The sequence below is a fragment of the Eubalaena glacialis genome, chromosome 11, assembly GCF_028564815.1.
Source record: "Eubalaena glacialis isolate mEubGla1 chromosome 11, mEubGla1.1.hap2.+ XY, whole genome shotgun sequence".
NCBI classification, from domain to species: Eukaryota; Metazoa; Chordata; class Mammalia; order Artiodactyla; family Balaenidae; genus Eubalaena; species Eubalaena glacialis.
Genome location: NC_083726.1, coordinates 26,342,517 through 26,366,028, shown reverse-complemented (window position 1 = coordinate 26,366,028; position 23,512 = coordinate 26,342,517).

The window sequence follows — 23,512 nt, the reverse complement described above, 5'->3', positions numbered from 1 at the left end:
ATTTGAAGCCATGGGACTGGATGAGATCATCCAGGAAAGAGGGGAGATAAGAAGAGAGAAGAGAAGGAAGAAGGTCCCTGCATGAGCCTTGAGACTCACAGAGGATGAGTCAGCAAGGAAGAGAAGCCATGACCCAGGAGAGAAACCAGAAAGTCAGTGATAGAGGTCAGGAGAGGAAACTATTTCAAAAAGAAGGAAGCAGTCAACTCTGGTGAAAGCTGTTGAGAGATTAGTAATGAGGACAAGGAAATGAACTTTAAATTTAGAAACAAGTAAACAAACAGAAATCCACCCCTGACGGTGGTACTCTCAAACTCATCTTTCTAAAACAAATCTGACGTTACTCCCTTGATTACAAAATTCAGCTGCTCATCACCAGGTGCTTAGCAAGGTACATTGGCCCACTCCTTCCTAGCACGGCCTCCATCTGCTCTCATCCACTCCCCACTCCTTTGCCCGTGCTTCCTGTGAGCAGTGACCACAGATGGTCCTGCCTCTCTGAGCAGCCCCTGCTCTCCAGGTCTCTGCCCACAGTTTCTCAGACCTGCACTACCCTTCCTTTGCTCCTGGCGGATGCCGCACCCCTGACCCAGCCCTGATTCCATCTCCATACAGTGCTGTTTGAGCCACAAATCCCCTCCTTAGATCTCTAATACAGCACTTCTCAGATTGCATTAGAATTGTTTTCCTATTCATGGCACCTACTAGACTATGAGTGAGATCCTTTACAGTTGGGACTTTGTTTTGGTCATCTATATACTCAACACAATACCTAATGCATAGTAGCTGCCTACTAGGTATTTGTTGAGTAAGTTCCCTAAAGACAAACAGAAGTTTTAACTACTCTTTAAAAAAAGCAAAGTTAAAATATATCTTTTGAGCCTGAATGCATATACAAGTTCCCCTCACTCAAAAAATCATTAAAAAGGGTACAAAAACATGAACACTCCTGTCATCGGTTGAATAGTGCCCCCCCCCCCAAAAAAGGTATGTTGGAGTCTTAACTCTCAGTACCTCAGAATGGGACCTTAATTGGAAATAGGGTCTTTACAGAGGCAATCAAGTTAAAATGAGTTCAGTTGGGTGGGCCCTAGTCCAATATAACTGGTATCCTTATAAAAAGGTAAAATTTGGACATGGACACAGACGTACACAGAGGGAAGACCATGTGAAGATGCAGGGAGAGCACCACATAAAGACAGAGGATCAGAGTGATGCATCTACAAGCCAAGGAATGCCTGACGCCACCAGAAGCTAGGAGAGAGGTCTGGAATTGTTCCTTCCCCAGCACCTTCAGAGGGAGCATGGCCCTACTAGCACTTTGATTTTGGACTTCTGGCCTCCAGAATTGAGAAAATAAATTTGTCATTTTAATCCATGCAGGTTTTGGTGCATTGTTTTGGCAACACTAGGAAACCAATATATCCCCTGACATAGAGGAAGCCCAAAATGTATTTTTTTCGTCACTTTGGCACTCCATAAGTTGAACTCAACTCGTTATGCTGAAAATTTTTAAAATACAGGAAGAAAAATAGCATTCTCCTCAATTTTGCCTAACAGGGAATTAAGAAGAATCCCCAAAGACCTCACTTTAATCAGGTTTAAATTAATCTACACTTTGTATTTATAGTAATATTAAATTAACCAAATGCATTTTAAAAATAATATATTCTGAAGGATGGATATTGGATTATATTAATTTGAGTGCTCTATTTTTATTTAGTAAAAGAAAGTTATGCATTTTCTTCTGCTCATTTTATAACTCTGGGTGAGCTTCATAATAAAATAATATAGTCTATTAATTAAAAAATACTCTATGAAAACGATAAAGTTCTGGAGTGAAACAGTGAGATAGTGTGATGGTTAATTTTATATGTCAACTTGACTGGGATAAGAAATGCCCAAATAGCTGGTAAAACATTATTTCTGGATATGTCTGTGTGGGTGCTTTCAGAAGGAATTAGCATTTGAATTGGGAGACTGAGTAAAGAAGATCACCCTCACCAGAGCAGGTGGGCATCACCCAATCCGTTGAGGGCATGAATAGAACAAAAAGGAAAAGGAAGGGCAAATGTGCTCTTTGTTTAAGCTGGGATGTCCATCTCCTCCTGCCCTCAGATATTGATGCTCCTGATTCTTGGACCTTTGAACTCAGCCTGAATTACACCACCGGCTTTCTTGGATCTCCAGCTTGCAGACAGCAGATTAGGGGACTTCTAGGCCTCCATAACCATATGAACCAATTCCTATAATAAATCTCTTGAGATATATATCTATATATATCTATATATCCTATTGGTTCTGTTTCTCTGGAGAACCCTGATTAATACAGATGGGGAGGTGGCAGAGAAATTATCATTGACTTAGTTGAGTAGAGAAGAGAAAAGTAAAGAAGCTGAGCTGATACTCTGGGGAGGCATTAGTCAATTTAACCAAGAAAACAGAAGCCACTTTAAGTGTTTAAACAGAAGGAATTTAATACAGGGGATTGGTGACACATAACGGAAGAGCTAAGCACCAAACAGAACAATGAGGCAAACCTGAGATGAGCAATGGAAGGAGCCACTACTGCCTTTAGGCTAGAGCAGGTTTCTCAATCTTGGGACTATTGGTATTTTGGGCCAGCTGATCCTCTGGTGTGAGGGGCTGTCCTGGGCATCATAGGATGTTTAGTCTTTATGTCTGGCCTTCAGCCACTAGATGCCAGTAGCACCCCACCTCACCTAAGCTGTAACAACCAAAAATGTTTCCAGACATTGCTAAATGTCCCTTGAGTAGAGGGGGTGGGGAGTAGGCAGAAACGTCCCTGGGTGAGAACCACTCAGCTGGAAGGACAAAAGGAGGAGGTGGTGTTACTGGAACTTAGGTACAGGGTCACCCAGGAAAAGCTGGAACCATGAAGCAAGAGGTCCATCCAGTGAGAGTTAAGAGACATGGAGAAGAGGCCTCAGGCAGAGAGGGAGAGGGAGAAATACCCTGGCTTCCTTCTTATCCCCTCAATCTCCTGCGGACTGGCATTAGCCTTCTGAGATACAGAGCAGAGCAAGGGAAAGGCAAGGAATGGTTCTAAGGGTGCAGAATCAGTGCAGGGATTCCCTTAAAACTTTAGCACTGAATGAGGACAAAAATTTAAATTCGAGGTCCAACTTTGAGACTGGTGTTCATTCAATGTGCCAGATCCCCAGATAATTGCTACATATTATACAGAGGCAACTTACTGTGAAACCAAAGAAATCCCTCATTTGCATGGGCCCCCTCCAAGGTGCCAGAAGGGCTCTAATAATGTGTTCAACGGGGTCTCATGTTTTAGTAAAATTTGCATCACATTTCCCCTCATGTTGGGTGGAACTGGAGTGGGTGTGGGCACTTTGGAGATCTGGTTAAAGGAAAGTTGAGATGGTATCAGCACTGCCTTTGGACCTGAGCAACAGGAGCTCCTGCCCTGGGCCTCACACATCAGAGAGCCTCACTGTGGCTCTCCTCCTGCTGCACCCCTCCCCTCTAGATGAGAAGTCTGCAGGGTCCAGGGGCTGTGCCCACCGGGAATTTACACCCTCCCCTTCTTCCCATAATTTGAGTACCCAGGACTACAAAATTCCCTGTCCAAATGGTCCTGAGCCCGCTCCCAGGATCTACATGGGCCTCTCCCCTGAGTCCAGACTTCCAAGAGTGGACCATGCTATAGGAATGCACACCCCTAGGCCCAAGAAGTGGCCAAGGCACAGCAGTTTGTTGGAGGCTATGGACAAAGCTTGGTTGTATGGACTGGAGTGTCCACATATGTGAGAGGCCCTGCAGGGTGCAGAAGGGAGCTAGGTAGGAATGGGAAGAGAAGGGGAGTCATAAGTAAGCAATTTTTTTTTCAAATTATATCCAAAGTAGCAATTCATAAAGAGGAAGAGATAAGTTTTGAATAGAAGTAAAGAATAAGCTTCTATATTGTTTGATATCTGTTTCTTCTTGATCTAGCATAAAATACTGACATCATAATCCACCAGAACAATGGGGCTATCAATGACAAACTGGTTAATGCGGGTCATTAATTCAAAAAGTATTGAAGATTAGTCCCTGTGCAAGAAAACTTGAAATATGCATAAAACCTTACAGCTTATATATGAAAGAAAGCTGATGTAGGATTTCCCAAATTTGACAACAATTTTAAAAAATTACATGATTTACCAGTAACCAGTTTTGAGGTTGAAAAACCTTTTCTAACATATCAATAAAAAAAATTTATTCAACCATGCTAGAGGAAAGACTGAGTAACCTTTTGGTAGAAAATGATAATACAAAATCATTGTCATAAGAAGTGTATAGAGGTATGTCACCAAACAATAGAGAGGATATTAGATGTGCCAAGCCATCAAATAATGAAGATATTATTTTTCTAGATTTCTGTAGTATTTGTCAGCTTTTTATTTTTATTTTATTTATTTATTTTTAAAATTTTTTGGCCATGCTGCGCGGCCTACGGGATCTTAAGTTTCCCAACCAGGGATCGAACCCACGCCCTCTGCAGTGGAAGTGCGGAGTCTTTACCACTGGACCACCAAGGAAGTCCCTGTCAGCTTTTTAAATTTTGTGACTGTCTGTAATTTCTTTTCCCATTTTATGTAAATGTTTGACTTCATTGTTTACAATTTTGCATTCTTTTTCCTAAAGAAGGAGCCCACCTCCCTCTAAATTGTATAAGCTTTGGTTTCCACAAAACCTGGCTCTTCTCCAGCATCATAATTTATTATGTGAGTTGTTTGGGTGTGGAGAGGTGAAGTAAGAGGGGCTTGGGGCCTCTGTCTGGAGAAATTTATAGAAAATTATCTGAATGGGCAGCTCATCCTGACCCCCAAGATGTCAAGATGTATTATTTCAAGGTAAGTGAGTCAGTAACTGGCATTTCCCAAACGCCATTTTCAGATGACTGAATTACATCCTTGTTTCTCCTTGTTTTTGTTCTGTAGTCATGGTGGCAGCTGATGATAAGAGAGTGAGGTGGATGAGGGGCAGATGACTGTTTAGCTGTGACTCCACAACCTCTCACACGGTAGAGAACAAAGAAAGACAATTAAAAAAGAAAAAAAAAAGCCCACCAGAACACGCCTGCAATCCTGACAAAGAGCTGGTATCCGTTTGGGAGCCCCAAGGGCAATCCCAAAGTAGACAAAGCAGGGGTGTGGGTGGAAGGTCGTAGGAACCAAAGCGAGGTGGTTTCATTTGTGAGCCTACAGGCTGCAGAGCCATGACTCTTCGTCTCATTGAACAAAGAACAGGGATTAATTCTTAGTATGTAATTTATTATTTCTTTTAGAAGGAAGACATTTCACCCTGAAGCGTAATAGGTGTCTGAGTGCTCACATTTCTTCAAAAATAGTTACTGGGATTTGCGGATGTAATTTCTACGTAAGTTGGTGTAGTTCGGGGACTTGTAAAAGATGGACTTGCCAGGGCAAGGCTGCCTGTCCATTTTCCAGCAAAGGTTTTTTGATTCCTCAAAGACTTTATGGTTAAAGTGGGTTGAACATAGGCTTATTATCTCTTCTCCCTTCTACAATCCCAATAACATGACTAAAAAAGAATAAAATAGGAAAAATCCACAAGGACAAAAAGAATGAGAGATGATGGCAGCAGACTAGAGATCCAACAATTCTGGAGACTGTAGTACTGGAAAGTGGGACTCAGCAGAAAGGGAAAGGTGGATCAGAAATACTCCCCTTACCCCTATCACTTTTAGGCCAGAACAGAACTCTCACAAAGTAATTTTGAACTGATATATTATGAGGCTATTTTCTTTTATAATATGAATCACCTAAGGTTAAAGAATGGAGAGCTTTCATTTACTAAATAGAGCGAGTTAATCAGGAGCAAGTCAGTTGTTACCCCAGATCCACCCTCTGTCCCTGGCCAAGAAGTTCTCTTTCTGGAGAGATGGAACCAGCAAATCTGGATTCAGAGAGGGCTTAGGTGAGATGTCAGACTGAAAGCAGATGTAAAGATGGAATCAGCTGTCTCTGAAACACATATGCTGAAGGAAGGGGGGGGTCGATTTCCCCAGAGGAAAGTTGGGGTAATAGGGACAACAGCTCATACGTACACTATGTGCAGGGCAGTTTTTGAAACACTTTATACACATTAACTCATTTAATTCTCACAACAACCATATGCTAGAGGTACAATTATCATTTTATTTTATATACAAGGAACTCAAGGCACAGAGAGTTTAAGTACATCCTCCAAGGTCACACAGCCAGTAAGTGGCAGAGGAGGAGATGAACCCAGACAGTCTGGCTATATTGACAGGGAGACATGGATCCTGGGTGGCAAAACTGCAAAGGCCTACCACAGGGAGAACCGTGACTTATGTTCCAAAATTTTCATAGATTGTGTGGGCTGTATGCAGTTTTATCATATTTCCAGTAGGTACAATGCGAGACAAGCAAATGACATAATGCCAAGCTCATTTGTTTTGAGCAGATCCTTTTCTGCAGTAGCAGGTCCCGCTATAGCTATAGGTCTACAGTAGCCTGATTAGTGACCCCCCAAAAGATGTCATGTCTCAATCCCTGGAACCCGTTACCTAACATGGTAAAAGGGACTCTGCAGGTGTGAATAAATTAAGGATCTTGAGATGGGGATCCTCCAATCCTCACAGGACACTTCAGGTCCCTTTGTACTTCCTCAGCTCAGACCACTAGGTGAGGGGCTCACAGACTAGACACCCCTCTGCAAATACCACACGCAGCCCACATCATGATTCCACTCACTGGTAAGAACCTGCTGACAAAGGTGAGTGGGACCTCAGATGGATCTGTCTCTGAGCTGGGATATCAACTGAAAGTTGGCACTGATTACACACCACATAGGATACAGAAAGCTCTCCTGTTAAAAACAGGATAAATATATTACATTTGTAGAGCTCAAACTCTGGTACAAATGGATTTTGTTCAGGGACCAGAATTTCTAGAGTGCCCAAGATGTTGCTGTGGTTTTGAGGAAAGAATCATGAATAAAGCTTGGCTCAGCCATGTCTATAAAAAGGATGAAACTTTATTAGTCATGGATGGGGACTGGTGTGTGATCAACAGTCCACCTGTTCTCTTGGTAGAAATCATGTCTATTCGTGTTTAAGCGATTTTGATATTGTAAATTATAATCCTAAAATGACCTTTGTAGCTGGGGAAGGAGGGAGGAACACCACTGGGATGCGTGAATGAGCCACCAGAAACTTGAGCAGATGGACGCAGCAAATAATATAAGCCAGGAAGGGGACCAAGCAAATCACTTGTCTGAGGGTACGTCAATCATTTCAGATCTGCAAGAGGACTGTGAACACAATGTGTTCCTTAGACGAGAAGCAGAAGGTTATTGGGTGCTCCCGTAAGTCAACCAGGAAAAGGTACACTCAGCCAGGAGCTGCAGAGAGGCATCTGAAAGGCTATGACTGCTAGAGGAGCTAGGCTCAGACCTCGACTTAGAACACTGATAGAAAAAACATAAGGTACATGGTCTCTCCATCCCATGCCCATGGCAGACATCACTAAGTGATCACTGCACACTTTCTTGCTGAAGCCAGAGGCAACCTCAGAATCTTTCTTAGCACAGATCTCAGTCCTAATACTTATTGATCATAGTTGACCGGCAAGATAAAATCTTCTTGCTATCCCTGGTTTAGAACAAGAGGTAAAGGAACCAAACGTTGGTTAGAATAGAATCTGCATTAGTATCTTTTTTTTCTTTTCAATTTTTTGGCCATGCTGTGCAGTATGTGGGATCTTAGTTCCCCGACCTGGGATCGAACCTGTGTCCCCTGCAGTGGAAGGGAGGAGTCTTAACTACTGGACCGCTAGGGAAGTCCCTGCATTAGTATCTTGAAAAAGCACTAGGGGCAAGTTGGGTAGAACAGAGAGATCTGGGCAAGAAAAAAAGAAAAGACTTCATGGGCTGAAGCCAAGGGGGCATCTAGGAAGTTGCAGGAGATGACACTAGCCAGGCTGAAGTCTGGATGAAGAACTTAGCAAATACTTCCTCATGTCTCTATGGCCTTAATGGGGTCATGTGCCCATCCTGAACCAATCACTGTAGTCAGATGTGGGCTTTGCTGATTGGTTTCAGTTAATCAGAGCCCACCTGTGGAGCGAAGGGCATTCCCACCTAAACCTCATGACTAAGAGTCGGGGAGAGGTGGCTCCCCTAAGGAATTGGGGTACTCCTACCATGAAGGAAGAGACTTAATGCTGAGGAATAAACAATAGGTGTTACCTACACTAGGTAGGATTTACAAGGAATGGAGGTGGAGAGCTCTTCGTGAAGGGCAGGTGAGGCATCCATAAAGTAGGTGCAGTGTGGCCAAAAGCCCACAGAAATAATTTCTGGGGACCAGGTGAGAAGTTCTTTCCTCCTCTAAAAAGACCTAAGGGACTTCCCTGGTGGTGCAGTGGTTAAGAATCCGCCTGCCAATGCAGGGGACATGGGTTCGAGCCCTGGTCCGGGAGGATCCCACATGCTGCAGAGTCACTAAGCCCCATGTACCACAGCTTCTGAGCCTGCGCTCTAGAGCCCATGAGCCACAACTACTAAGCCCGCGTGCCACAACTACTGAAGCCCGCACGCCTAGAGCCCGTGCTCCGCAACAAGACAAGTCACTGCAATGAGAAGCCCGCACACCGCAACAAAGAGTAGCCCCCGCTCGCCACAGCTAGAGAAAGCCCGCGCACAGCAACGAGGACCCAACACAGCCATAAATAAATAAATAAATAATAAATTTTAAAAATAAATAAATAAAAATTAAAAAAATGAAAAGACCTAAGAATCCATACCTGCCACAAAAATGAGGAAGCAAGTTTAGATTGCAACTCAGAATGTCCCCAGACCTACCAAAGGCACCAACTTGAATTTCCTGGGCTAAGCACTTTAGGCCAACTTTCCAATGCCATATGAGGGTGACACTTCGGAACCAGCCAGGAACTAGGTCCTACAGCCCAAAGACCATAACAGCAAGTGCTTTCTGCAACCCTGCAAAAACCCTGTGTTTGTAATTTTGCTGCCCTGGATATTTCCCCAAAGTGCACAGCAACAAATTCCTGAGGTCTGAGCATCCCAAGGGCTTGCCTTCTAGAAAAGGAAAGAAGAAGGAAACTGGGGGATTGTGTCCTAATTCTTTGTCACTCCTGGAAACCGAAAATCTCCCAGGGCTCGAGAAGGGGATGGCAGCTTTGAAAAGAAAGGGAGTTTGGATATTTAGGATGCATGGAAAAGAGGAAAGGTGCAGAAAGGCAGTGATGAGAAGCAGATTGTGGGTTCAATGGGCAGAAAACCCATGGGTTACAGAAGAAGAAGAATTTGTAAATAAGAAGAAGGCCATCAATGGAAAGAAAGCTGTAAGTTTGCTGCAGTTTCTTTACAAATGGCATCAGTTATGGTAGGTATCTTTCAGGTATAAGCATTAGAAAAACTTCCCCAAATTGGCTTAGAAAGAAAAATAATTTATTAGCTCATGTATTTGAAAGGGACAAATGTAGAATGGATTTTGGGCAAGATTTGATCCAGCAACTCAAAGGATTCTATTTCTTCCCGTCTCTACTCTCTTCATCCTAAGGCTGGCTCTTCTCATTGTTGCCAGATGTCTACCAGTAGCTCCTGGGGGAAAGGGGACATGCTTCCTCATTAACATCAAACAGAAGAGAAAGGACTCTGTGCCCCAGAATCCCTATCAAAGGACCACTGATTGGACTTGCTTAAGTCCTGTGACTGTCTTTGAACCAATCACTGTGTCTAGGGAGAGAGAAATCAGGTTGTAATCAGAGGTGGCTGTGGAGCCCCTCACATCAGTTCTGCATGGCTGAGAAGGTGCAAGAGATGGTTTCCTAAAGTAAGTAGGTTATTGTCATCATGAAGGAAGGGGAATAGAGGCTGGACAGCCAACAGCAGGTCTCCTCGTATCACACTTATAGAGAAAGGAGGAATGTATTTAGAATAAAATCAAAGATAAAGGCAAAAATAGAAAAATAGATAAATAGATAAATAGCAAAAATCTCTCTTCTGGAAGTGACTTTTGCTTTAAAAAAAAAAAAAAAAAAAGCTGATGACTGGAAGAGAAGGTATGATTGTGGCCATGCTCAGCTGGCTAGCAGCTGCTCCATCAAATGAAATGAGACACAGAATAACAACTCACATGAATAATCTCTGAAGATGGATCTTGAGATATATATATATATATATATATATATATATACTTAACCCCACGTTCTTAGAAGGACTCAGGGGGCACACCTCAAAGAGGGAGTTAATGTTCTGTTAAGTTCCTGCTTTATTTATTTACAAAGATGGTTTCTCCCTGAAACCCAGCACTGTATTAACATTCTGCATGTTCATTCTGGTGAAGGAAGATGGATCACTATTCATTCACTATTAAGTCACTGAAGTATTTCCCAAGTTAAAAAAGACATATAATTAATAATGGTAGAGCAGCCCAGTTTGAAACTCTAACAAGATATATAACATGGAAGCTAGAGAATGAGAACAGTCATTCCTTTGTGCCTAGAAAAGAACAGTGAAATAGATTCAGTAGCATGATGATTGTTCAATAGATCTTTTTTTTCTCTTTGGTTCATGCCAAGGTTCCATGAGGCTGAGAGAGCCAATGTATTTATCTGAAACAGAATTCTCCAGCCACTACGTCAGAATATAGCAACAGTTTTCAAAGTCTTGACTGGTAACGAGGTGACTGTTTAAATAAATTATGTTATATCCCTACAATGGAATTCTATTCATAACACTTAAAATGATGCTGTAGGTAGAAATGTATTAACTTTAAATGAGGTTCAAAATATATGATTTGGTAAAAAAGCAGGTTACAAAACAACATGGAGGTTATAACCATACCTTTTATTTTCAAAAATATTAAAACATTATATTTTGGCACAGAAAGAATGAGAAGATATACTTTAAGGTGTTTCCAGTGGTTTTCTCTAGGTGATGGATCATGAATATTCTTTTTAAATCTTTTTTTTCTTGTTTATATTCTCTAAATTTTCTATAATGTTTATTTATGGCTTTTGCAATAAAAATACAGCAGAGATATTTTGAACTAAAAAATTATACCCACTACATCTGTAACTCTTTAATTGTACTTATATTTTACTCTTTAAAAGTGTGATATTCTTCTCGTAAGTAGCCAGAAGTCCTCTGTGGCATGAGGTAGGGGAAATGCATGCATGCATATATAAATGAGTGAATGAATAAACACGGCACCAATTAGAGCAGTAAAGAAAACTCTGGGGAATCCCAAGGCCAACCCTCTGTTCCCTCACTTCGATTTCATTAACATCTAAGTGAGATCCAATTTCAGGCAAATAGTCCCAGTCCCAGCCACATGGGACATTTTAGTGCTTCTAGGTCTGGAGATGGAGTTTTCTTGCTCCCAGGAGAGGCATCTCAAGAGTACAGATTCTCAAACTCTAGTAGGGGGCCCATCACCTCCCACTCTGGGCCCCAAGTGGACTTTCTCTTCCCATAATCTCTAGATCCCGCCAGCCTCCCGAGGCGGGGCCACATTTGGTCTTGCCATCACTCTGAATCTTAGGGGCTCCTTGACCTTCACACTCACACCAAGGTTTCTGGCGCTGTCCACTGCTTCAGACTCGTTCTCTAGTACTGCCACCCTACGCAGCTAGCATTGCTGCAGCCACCACGCTCCAGGTTGAAAACCCTCCCCTTCTCTTTAGTCCTGAGCAAAGATGCAAACTCCCTCTCAACAACCTCCAGCATCTAGAAACACAAAGGTCCCATCACAGAGCTATTCCCAGGTAGGAAGAAGGTGGACACATCAAGGTCCATCTCAGTCTCACAGTACCCCTCCCTCTTTCTGCTCACTGGCCTGCTAGACTTGGGGAACACGAAGTGACAAAAATGGAGGTGAAAGAAACTCAAAAGCCTGCAAGTAACATAAACATGTTATCTACAAGTTGCTGAGATGCAGTGGATTGTTGCCAAGGGTAATACAGGCCCAGTGTTGATAGGTTTGTTTTTCAAGAGAAAGCAGAAATCTAGATTATTATGTGTAATCTCCCAATTTTTAAACATGGGCCACACGTTCTATATTTTTAGCCCCAAAATAAGTCTGTCCTGGTTAGGAATTCTGTTCAGCTGCTAGTAACACAGATGAGAAATAATACGGCTGATGGTAAAGCCTTAGTTCTGTCTCACCTGAAAGAAGTTCAGAGGTGAGCAGTCCAGGGCTGTGGGCAGCTCCATAAGGTCATCATGTTTGAATCACTTGGCTTGGGTTTCTTTCTAACAGTTGCTAGAATACACTGGAACTTGAATTCAAGGTTAACTAGCTGAGGATCCCTGGGCACAGCCGTTTATCTTTCTATGCCTGTTTCCTCATTTGTAAGATGGACAAGAACAGTACCTACCTCACAAGCTGGTTGTGAGAATCAAAAGAGATAATACATGAAAAGAGCCTGGAGCACAGTGAGCCCCATAAATGTTGTGTAAGACACAATGAGCCACATCCCCACTCTTTGACAACCTGGGCCCTTCTACACTGTAATGACAAAGCAGTCCTTAGATATGCAAAGAGAGCTGGGCATAGGATAGATAAGAGCTGAATTGTTCTGTATTTTAAAATGAGAAGAACTCAGTTTCCTATTTTTTTTCCCCATCTTAGAGCAGGAAATGACAGGAAAGAGAAGGGAAGAGAGGAGAAGCAAGCAACATAGCAGAGTGCAGAAGGACATTTACGAATATCTGATATTAATTTTGACATTGATAATCTTTCTGAAACGTAAGACCATCTGTCACTCCAAATCTTTAAAGTCTGTTAGGCACTAAAATATCTATCATGAGTAACTTTTAAAGGAACTATGAGAAGGGGATGAGTTCTACGGGTGTGTTGATGTAGGATACAAATGGACAGCATGTATTGGACTGTATATTCTAATGAATGAACTAATTCAACAGAAGTGGGAAGGACTGGGAGTTTGGGGTTAGCAGATGCAAACTATTATATATACGATGGATAAACAATAAGGTCCTAGTGTATAGCACAGGGAGCTATATTCAATATCCTGTGATAAACCATAATGAAAAAAATATGAAAAAGAATATACATATATATGTATAACTGAATCACTTTGCTGTACAGCAGAAATTAACACAACACTGCAAATCAACTATACTTCAATTAAAAAAAAAAAGAAAGAAATGGGAATCTGAGGCCAGAGGTTAATCTGCAAGAACATAAACTCCGCCCTTCCTCAAATCCTTGGATAGACTATCGGACTTTCTTCAAATGTAAAAGGAGGGATGAGAATTTAAGTCAATTTTATCTAGATCTAAAGGAGCAGGAACACCCTAACAGACGTTTGACTTGCATAGCTATTACTTACCCTCTCCCAGTCCTCAACCACACGCCTGATGACCCTTCACAAAATTGAATGGGAATCTTCTGACATTGCCTCTACATTTGCAATACTCTTCTTTAAGGCAGGAAGAGCTTGAGTTGACTGTAATTCTAAAGGAAGAATGGATGCTGATGGTGTTTCCTAGCAACAGCTGAAAAGAGATCAATATTACGTGATATAAGCTCCATGAGTAGAAGCAAAAGATCCACTGAAACACAGTCAGAAGTAACATGGATTAGGTACTGACTGTCAGACCAGAACTGGCAATTGTAAGCTGATCTAATGTTAGGATGCTGCACAGATGAAGCAAGAGCAAGAGCTGAGTTAGGCTAAAGGAGGCCTCATAAAAGTGACCCCAAATCACAATGCTCAGTCAAAGCGCAGGTTTGGCACGACAGCCTTCGCCAGAGAAAACCAGTTCATCTGTCGAAAACTGAAGGTCATAGAAGGCTGTCAAATAAATCTCTTTGATCTAATTACAATGACATTTATTCCTATAAAACCACATAGTATTAAATAAGACACTAATAATCATATCCCAGAAGAATAAAAACGACTCTCAAATGCTACTCTATTCGTAAATTTGGAAAGCACTGATTGTTAACCAAGTATCAGATGAAGAATACTAATGTTCTATTGCATTTGTCGGGGGTACTTTTTACTGTCAACACAAGAAATTCAGCTTGAACTTCACAAGCAAAAAGGGGATTTGGGGGAAGGTGTAAGTAATGGAATCAAAGAAGGTATCTAGGAACTACAGCAGCTCTGAGGAGCTAGAAACCAGGGATTAACACGCCTGGGACTCTTTCTCTTTCTGCTTTTATGGGTTCTTTATTTCCGTGGGCTTTTCTCTGAGGCTAAATCATGTCTGGTAACAACCCTGGAGCTCTGTATAGTTTTGTGGCCCCAGGAGGAAAGAGAACTTACTAGCTTCACTTAGAAAAAATCCCAGGGAAGGATTTGTTACCCTAGGCTGGGCTGCATGCCTTCTCGTGGACTACTAGCTGGGGCCAGGACGATGGTGCTAGCACTGGTCAGGCCTGGGCCACATGCTCACCCCTGGTGTAAGGACAGGAGGTAGGATACTCTGGTTAGCAGGGCTGGGATGGGAAGAAGTCCCTCAAAGAAAGGGGATGCTATATTCTCCAAAAGAGAAAAAACTGGCACCGAGCAGACAATAACACGTCCACCACGTTTATTGAACTGGCGATGAGAGTGATTTTCATAACCCGCTAGTATCCTTAGCTTGTCTAAGTTGTCTTGGCAAAGGCAAAACATTACAGGATCCACAGCTGTCTGGGATGTACTATGGATTCGGTTTAACCTTCCTAAATCATTTATAATTAGCCACCACAGGAAGTGGGACTTCAGCTGTACATCTCTGAAAATATCAAATCCCACTTTTCCCACAGATAAAAGGAAGGTATGATAAAGATAAAATCTAATATAATAGCTACATTTTGAACTTTGTTTCCAAAGAGAATAGTTACATTTATTAGGGATTTTTTAATCAGTAAAATAATTCAAGGGCTTCCCTGGTGGCGCAGTGGTTGAGAGTCTGCCTGCCAATGCAGGGGACGTGGGTTCGAGCCCTGGTCTGGGAAGATCCCACATGCCGCGGAGCAACTGGGCCCGTGAGCCACAACTACTGAGCCTGCGCGTCTGGAGCCTGTGCTCCGCAACAAGAGAGGCTGCAATAGTGAGAGGCCCGCGCACCGCGATGAAGAGTGGCCCCCGCTTGCCGCAACTAGAGAAAGCCCTTGCACAGAAACGAAGACTCAACACAGCTAAAAATAAATAAATAAATAAATAATAAAAATAAAGGAATTCCTTAAAAAAAAATGAAAAAAAAATTCAAAATTGAGTTTTTATTAAAATTTAAAGAAATGTTACATAAAATAACTTAAAAAAGTATCTCTCATTCTTGTACAGTGATCAGTATTGACGTTTAGTATTAGTTGAACTAGTTAATATTTATAATTCTATTTATTTAAAATGAGTAATAGTAAAAAGGCCTAAAATTGATCATGCTTTCGAGAGCTGTCAATCAGTAAACTAAATTATTACTATGTAAAAATTTTTGTTAGGTTTTGGATCTTTTGCCTACGGTTCTACCAAGATAATTAAGGTAGGATGATAATAATACTAATGGCTACCATGTGTCAGTTGCTTTACCTGACAACTCTGTTAGGCGGGTTTGATTATCCCTGTTACAGATGAGGAAACTGAGGTCCTAGAAGCTGTTAGTTGCCCAAAGCTAAAGTTAGTTGGCTAAAGGTCAACACTAGAGTCAATTATCTCTCCAATCTACCAGGCTGCTTCCCTGATTCAGCAGTGCTGGAAAGAAGAACAAAACTGTGTGGGATATTTGTTAATAAAATAGGAGTCTAACAATTGAGTGTCTGAAACAATTCTTGAATCATAAATTGTATAATTGTGTCTTATAGTTGGGCAAAAAAGTTAATTTCTAAGATTTCAAAATGTTCTCCAAAAACCAGAGTAGACACATTTGCGGTGTGCAAAATGAGACAGTTGCTAATTCTAGGACCCTAAGAGAAATCTCAACATCAAACTTGATACGAGAAAACACTGATCAACAAGAAAAGAAGGCAAGGAAGCCGTTACTCAGTCAAAAGTCAGGGAACGACTGTGCCCCAAAAGACCACGAAAGAAAATGTGAGAATAAGATCTTAGCTCTTCTTCACCAATGGGAAACTAGTTAAGGGGGGGTTTAATTTAGGGTGTGGGGATTGTAAGGGAGCTTGGGCGAGCACAGCTATATGACAAATATTAATGTCCACCACAATTCTCAAACTGAAAAATTCAGGTCAGCCTGGAGGTGAAGCTACCTCCAAATGCAGCAGCCTTGTTTGGGACTTGCTGGTAAAGCCCTGCCTCAGCAAGGGAAGTCATCTGAGGCGACAGAGACATCCACAATCCAAAACAAAGAGACGTTTGTCAATAGAGAACAGACTTGTGGTCGCCAACGGGGAGGGTGGGGGAGGGAAGGATTGGGAGTTGGGGATTAATAGATGCAAACTAGTATATATAGGATAAATAAACAACAAGGTCCTATGGAATAGCACAGGAAGCTATATTCAAGATCTTGTGATAAACCATAATAGAAAAGAATATGAAAAAGAATATATATATGTATAACTGAGTCACTTTGCCATACAGTAGAAATTAACACAACATTGTAAATCAACTATGATTCAGTAAAATTAAGGGAAAAAAAAGAGGTGTTTGTCAAAGTATCTCTATATTTTAGGACAAAGCCCCAGTAGATTTTTCTGAGATTCTACCCAAGCCAGAGGTATCAAAATCCAATCTCAGGACATCCTGGTCAGATCAGCCTTCCAGCCTCTTCTATTTGCTAACCAACTTTTGTGTGGTCTCATAATGTTCAAAAACTTGGCATCCCTATCCTCCTTTTCCTCCCCCCTCTTCCTTTCCACCCCCCAACTACCCACCAGACCTTTACTCCAAACCTCATCCACCCTCAAGCCACACTGCACTTACCTTCAGGTGATGGAATTTGTAGAAAGAGACTCAGCTTGATCTATATTAAGCCCAATTGCAAAAAGGTGTAATAATCATATGGTGCTTGCCCAGGGACAAGGTAGTTTTTAAGAGGATCTATAGTGGGGTGAATGTCACTTTCTTTTATGCTGAGGACACAGGATTACTGTCAATAACCCATTAGAATTGAGTTTTTAAAAAATTGAGATAACAGGGCTTCCCTGGTGGCGCAGCGGTTGGGAATCCGCCTGCCAATGCAGAGGACACGGGTTCGTGCCCCGGTCCGGGAGGATCCCACATGCCGCGTAGCGGCTGGGCCCGTGAGCCACAACTACTGAGCCTGCGCGTCTGGAGCCTGTGCTCCGCAACAAGGGAGGCCGCGATGATGAGAGGCCCGCGCACCGCGATGAGGAGTGGCCCCCGCTTGCCACAATTGGAGAAAGCCCTCGCACAGAAACGAAGACCCAACACAGGCAAAAATAAATAAATAAATTTATTAAAAAAAAAAAAATTGAGATAACAGTCAAATAGCATAAAATTCACCTTATAAACCATTTTAAAGTGTATAATTCAGTAGTTTTCAGTACATTTACAATGTTGTGCAAACACCATCACTATCTCATTCTAGAACACTATCTCATTCCATCATTCCCCCTCCCTTCCCGAAAAAATCCCAGGCCTGTTAGTAGTCGATCCCAATTCTCAATCCTTTTTGAACTCACATGTCCTAACAGAATTTTACTGAGTTTTGTTTCTTGTAGTTTATATTATGAAAATAATAGGGTGAATTGTTTTATTCATTTTTCCAGCGCGAAATTATGTTTTATTGTTGTTTGTGCTTTTTCAAACTATAGGTGCCTCCCAGATTCTGTTGAGCAAACCTGTCTCCTGTGCGCATCCTCTCTTAGCAATCGGATTTGGCTCTATTAGATTTGATGATATTTGTGAGAGGTACATATTTTGTGTGGATGGCTTTTGTATGGTCAACTGCTTCTTCCATGAGTAAGTTTTTGCTTTTTCCACCTAGCTCAAGTTAGAGTTAATGTCTCTAGTGATTTAGATAAAACTCTTAACATTAAAAATTTATGGATCCTACTTGCAAAAAATTGCTTTTCATAAATGCAATATTTTTTCATGATAACTTAATATGTAAATTTCAAATTAGGACACAGATTTTTCTGTCACATATTTTTTTCATCCTCTTTCTATTGCTTTGAAAGGAGTATCATAAATCCCTTAAAATCTTGGGGTTGATGTTAGCCTTATTTATTGATATAAAAATGACTGTCCACTTTTTAGCAATTTTATTGTGGCTTAAAGTTCCAAGTCCAGGCTACGTGAAGTCAGATCTGTAGACCTTTCTAACCGGAATCATCCAGTAGAACCATAACATACATGAATTTTAAAGACCTGGATATATCCTCAAATGCACATGCAGACACTTCATGGAATGTGGGCATCCACTTCAACACAAACTTTAAGTTTTTAAAATAAAGTTTTTTATTAGTTTATAGTACTAAATCCTAACAAACACTACTGGCCTATAAAATACCCATATTTATGAATCAAAAATTCCTAATCAGGGCTACATCTAATAAGAAAGATGGTGCATACCAATAACAAATTTCATTACTACAGAGGAGAAGTAATAAAGTCATAAGGATGTTATATCCATGAGGACATTCAGTTGCAAGTGAAAGAAGCCTAAATCAATCTAGATTCAGGAAAAAACCAAAACCAAAAACAAAACTCCCCCCAAAAAACCAGGGAAATTTAGTGGTCACGTAACTGAAAAGTCTAAGTGAATTCCAGCTTCAGGCACGTCTGGAGCCAGGTGTTAAACACTGTAATAAATCTGTCTTGTGCCTTCTCTTGGCTCCACTTTCCTTTTCATTGACTTCACTTTCAGGCTCCCTTCCTTGGTGCAGGGCTCCCCAGCCACATCTGGCATCTATCCTCCAAGCTTCAAGTCTTATAGAATGAGGAATTCTATTTCCCAGTGTTGCCAACTAAAGTCCTGTAGTTGAGTTTCACTGGTCTGTCTTCAGGCACTTATTCATTCCTGAACCAGTCACTGAAGCCAGTGGGATACAGTACTCTGAGAATTATTAGAGAGTGGGTACATATCCACTGACCCATATGGACTGAAAGCAGGGGAAGGATGGTCCTCAAGATAAGTCAGGATTCTATGACAGAAGAAAGGAAAAGGGGCGCGGGGCAAGCACAAACAGATGCCCAGACATATGCTTTCCAGGAACTAGATTAACTCCCCCATACATCCTGGTGGGTAAACCAGAACTAACGTGTGGCACAACTCCAGGGGACACCATTCATACTGTATTCACGTAGGTGAAATGCACAACATAGTAGCGGTTGTGTGTCCCCTTTGCCCTGGGACAGGAGGGCTAGATCAACACCAGACATCAACCTGGGAAACTTTTCTAAGGCCAGTACTGTCCCAAAGAATTTGTTAGACAATCTACCACTACATGTCCACTTCTGTAATTCCATTATTTCCCTAAGCCTTAGACAGACATTACTTTCCTGGAGCCAGTGCTAACAAATGTGGCTTGATTACGGTACCCTAATGATGCAACTGCATTTCATACTTGTGGACCTTGGTACCAGTAGCTAAATTAACTCATATTTGAGAAAAACATTATAAACAGTTTTTTTCTGTGGAAGCATGATTTAAAACAGGGATGCAGGCCTAGAGGTCTTTGCAAACTGATCACACAAGTGATTACAAACCCTTGATATAATCACCAGTCTTTATGGAAACACAGCACAGCATCATGGCAATTACTGTACTTTTTTCTTTCTCCTATAAAGATCGCTCAATGAAGCATTTTCAGTTCTCTATAATTATTCGCATGCTTTAATGTTATTCCCAAGTGCTTTTACTTCCTAAAATTTTAGAATTTGCTATTCAGGGCTGCTGCTGTTTAATTTCAGTCATCTCACCTCTAGCAAAAATATTAAATCTGATCAATATTGTTTTACTTCAGGTGATAGTAGGTGTTCAGTAAATGCCGAATACACAGATTATTTCCTGGAATAGTTTTGTTCATGTCTTTTCTCAAAAAGGAACGATAAATACTATGAAGAAAATAAAATAAGCAAATTTATATAAATAGAATTTTTAAGTAATAGGAAGTTTCAAGGGAGCTACTTTAGATTAGACGGACACAGAACATCTTGCTGTGGAGGTGATACTGGTAAAGTGAGACATCAGTGATACAAAAGAGGAATTAACACAAAGGTGTTACTATTCCAGGCTGAAGGAACAGTAAGTGCAAAGACCCCAACACAAGAATGAATCTGGTTCTTTAAAGAAAAGAAAGAAGGCTGGTGTGACTGACATGTGGTGTGTGATAGAGGGAGAAAACAAGAAAGATGATGTCTGAGAAACAGGGGCACGTCAGGAACACAAGCAGGGGTTCCCACAGACATTGGTTCATTGCTTCTTTTCTGTGAAGTTTTCTGTGTTTCTTGACCAGGGGGACTCTTCTGTGTATGACAAAGCAGAAGGCATTCTAAGCCCATGAATGTTAGTGTTGGCCAAGGTATGATAGGATCCACACTGAGAATAACTGCCTATTGCCATGGAAACAGATCATAGCTCCCTCCAAAATGGAAGAAGTCCAATGAAATGAACTTGTCACCAAGGCTGCTGGACTTACACGTGTTTTACGTGGGGTTCCCCCAGAGGCTGACACTAAGACAAGGATTTGTGCTCAGGAGGTGATCCCTGGAAGTACTTGGATGCTTTATTCTAAATCTTCTTAAATTCTAGGTTCCATCCTCAAGGTTCATTGGCAAAGCCCTTCCCAAAACTTTCACACCAATTTTCAATGTTGCTTTTTTAAAGCCTCTGACCATATAGCCAGTGATTGTTTTAGAGCCTGACTCAGGTCATGTTTTCTTCAAGTCAAAGTACACGATAAAAGGCATTGCTTGAAATCCTGCCTGATGAGATTTGCTCTGTGCTGTCCTTCAAGATAACCGCGAATATAGGGGCTGCGGTATACAATAGTACACTTCCAGCTGGTAGTTCATATTGTTCAACAACATCTATAAGCCAGGCTTGACTTTTTCCATTCTCAATTAATTGGCCAACAACTCTCCACAAGGGCAAAGGGACAGACTGGTAGGGGCAAAGAGTGGGAATAGGGTAGTTAAAGGCACAGAGTGGGGAGAAATCTGCTTACACAAAGTCAAAGCGCCTTCATGACCTGCTCTGGTCCCATCTAATGGAGTGCTACTGGAAATGGCAACTTTATGAGTAGGTGGATTAGATAGCACCTGATGTCTCAGGGTCTCCAACATACCAGTAGCAAGTGGGAGCTGTTTCGCAAAAGGAAAATAGTAATCTTCCTGAAGGGGGTATGGCCTTGTTCCAAAATCCTGTGGGCTTCCATTGTGATTCTCCTGGAGAGACTTGTTTCTGACTTTAGTATTCCAATCTTTCAGATACTTTGAGAGGGCTGAGTAGCAGAGCTTCTTGGACTACAGCCTGGGCCACCTAAAGAGACTGGTTTTGCACTGCCAACTTTTTAGGTCACCTGGTAAAAAAATAAGTGCAGAACACCTGTATGCTATATGCTGTCTCTAAAATCCAGGGCACCACGGGTACCGTGCCTTTCTTAATTGTACAGGCAAGGTATAGCAATTTGTCCTTAACACTGAAGGGGCTATCTCAACATGTGCTAGACCACTGAATCCCTGAGAAATTCACTAAGGAGTCAAGTCCCTATATTTCTATGAGATTCAGATTCTATCCTTGGCATATTTGTGTCTTACCAAGGCATTTGGGTATCTGATATTTCCTGCTCTGCATCAACACAGTGGACTAATGTGACATCCGGTTTGGTGAAGCATTAAATGTCCTCGAGTGGTTTGGTGAGGCATTAAATGTCCTCGTGTAGCAAATGGCTAGAATTGACATCCATTGGACAGATTTGTCAAGCTATTTCTGTCCCTGCCAGGTAAAAGCAAACAACTGCTGATGGACTCTACAAACCAAAATGGGTAGAAATGCAGTGGTTAGACCAATAGTTAACATATCAAATGCCAGATGCTGTATCAAGTTGCTCTAAGAGAGAGAACATTGAATAGCATCTACAATTCAGATCACCTCAAGATTAAGTTTTATCTTAAAGGCTGCTGTCATCCTCCAAGACCTATCAATCTTTCTCACTGGTCAAATGGAAGTACACTGTATATTTGGGGATGACAGGAATGACCACATTTGTATCTTTCTGCCCTTTGATGGTTGTATTTAACTCTGTAATTACCCCAAAGATACACTGCTTTTTCACTTATTATTTTGGTAAGGAAGGAATGCTCCAGTGGCTTCCCCTTGGCCTCCTACCAGAAGAACACTTACTCCTCAGGGCAGGGAGCCAATGTTGAGATTCTGCAAAGGGTGTCCAACCATCTACACTCAGGAACCGAAGAAATAAAACAAGGGGTGGGGGAAAGGGAAGGAGTTCAGTTGTTCCCATGGGCTTATAGTGAAATGGGGTCCAATCTGCTGCCCATAGCCTGTATTTTGATCAGTAGGCCATGGTTTTCTCAATCCCCCCAAAGTTGGTGCTAATTTGGAACAAGTATCCACTGAAACTTTGGATATTTCTTTTTTCTAAGTACACATATCTATTAATATCACACAGACCTTAAGTCAAGGGTTCTAGCCCTGAGAATTAACTCAGGTGTGAGAATTAAGAGAGAAGCTGTGACCTAGCTTGATTCAAGTGACTATAACCTAGACCTGCAAAGTTGGCTTTAAAAAAAAAATTGGATTAAGAACTAAGGTAGCTGCCTGTTGCTTTCATTCCTAGAGGCCCTACGATAACTTTACCATAGTCAGAGATTGTTGCAGATCAGACCATTCCCTAATTACCACCTCTGTCCACCTTCTCCCTCCCCATGAAAACCACATTTTTTTTTTCTAATAGGTGAACCTCCAGCATACCCGACCCAGAAAGAACTGCAGCCAGGACAGAACTTCTAACTGCTCACAAGTTTCCCTTGCCAATCTATTCCTAATAGCATTAGAAAGCAATGTTTTAGGCCCTGACAGAGAAGTCAGTCAAGTGGTAGACAGAGCATACGAAATCTCAGTCTAGCACAGGCCAGCTTTTAGTGTGTGGTGCTGTGCTACACTGGTCAATCAGCAAATTGCAGACAGCTGCCCAAAATAACACATTGAACATAGTATCTCCTGAGGGCACCAAACTCAACCTGAATTCAACCCTAAGTAAGGGATGCTCAGCAGTGAGGCTGTGGGAAAACTTTAATTTCTTATGATTGAGAAAGTTTCAGAACTCTTTTTCTTCAGAACTAGTTTGGTGTGTTTTTTTCTTTAGCTCAGTGGTTTCAGAACCTTGGCTGCAATGGAATTATTGAGGGGTGGGGAGGGTAGAAGGGGAGGCTTTAACAAATATTGATGCCTGGATCCCACCCTCAGAGATGCTGGTTTAATAGCTTGGGCCACTAGAGCTTTAAAAACACCCCAGATGACTAATGTGCAGCCAAAAGACATTCTAATTCCTTCCAGATATCCCTATACCAACAGTTAGCTCCCC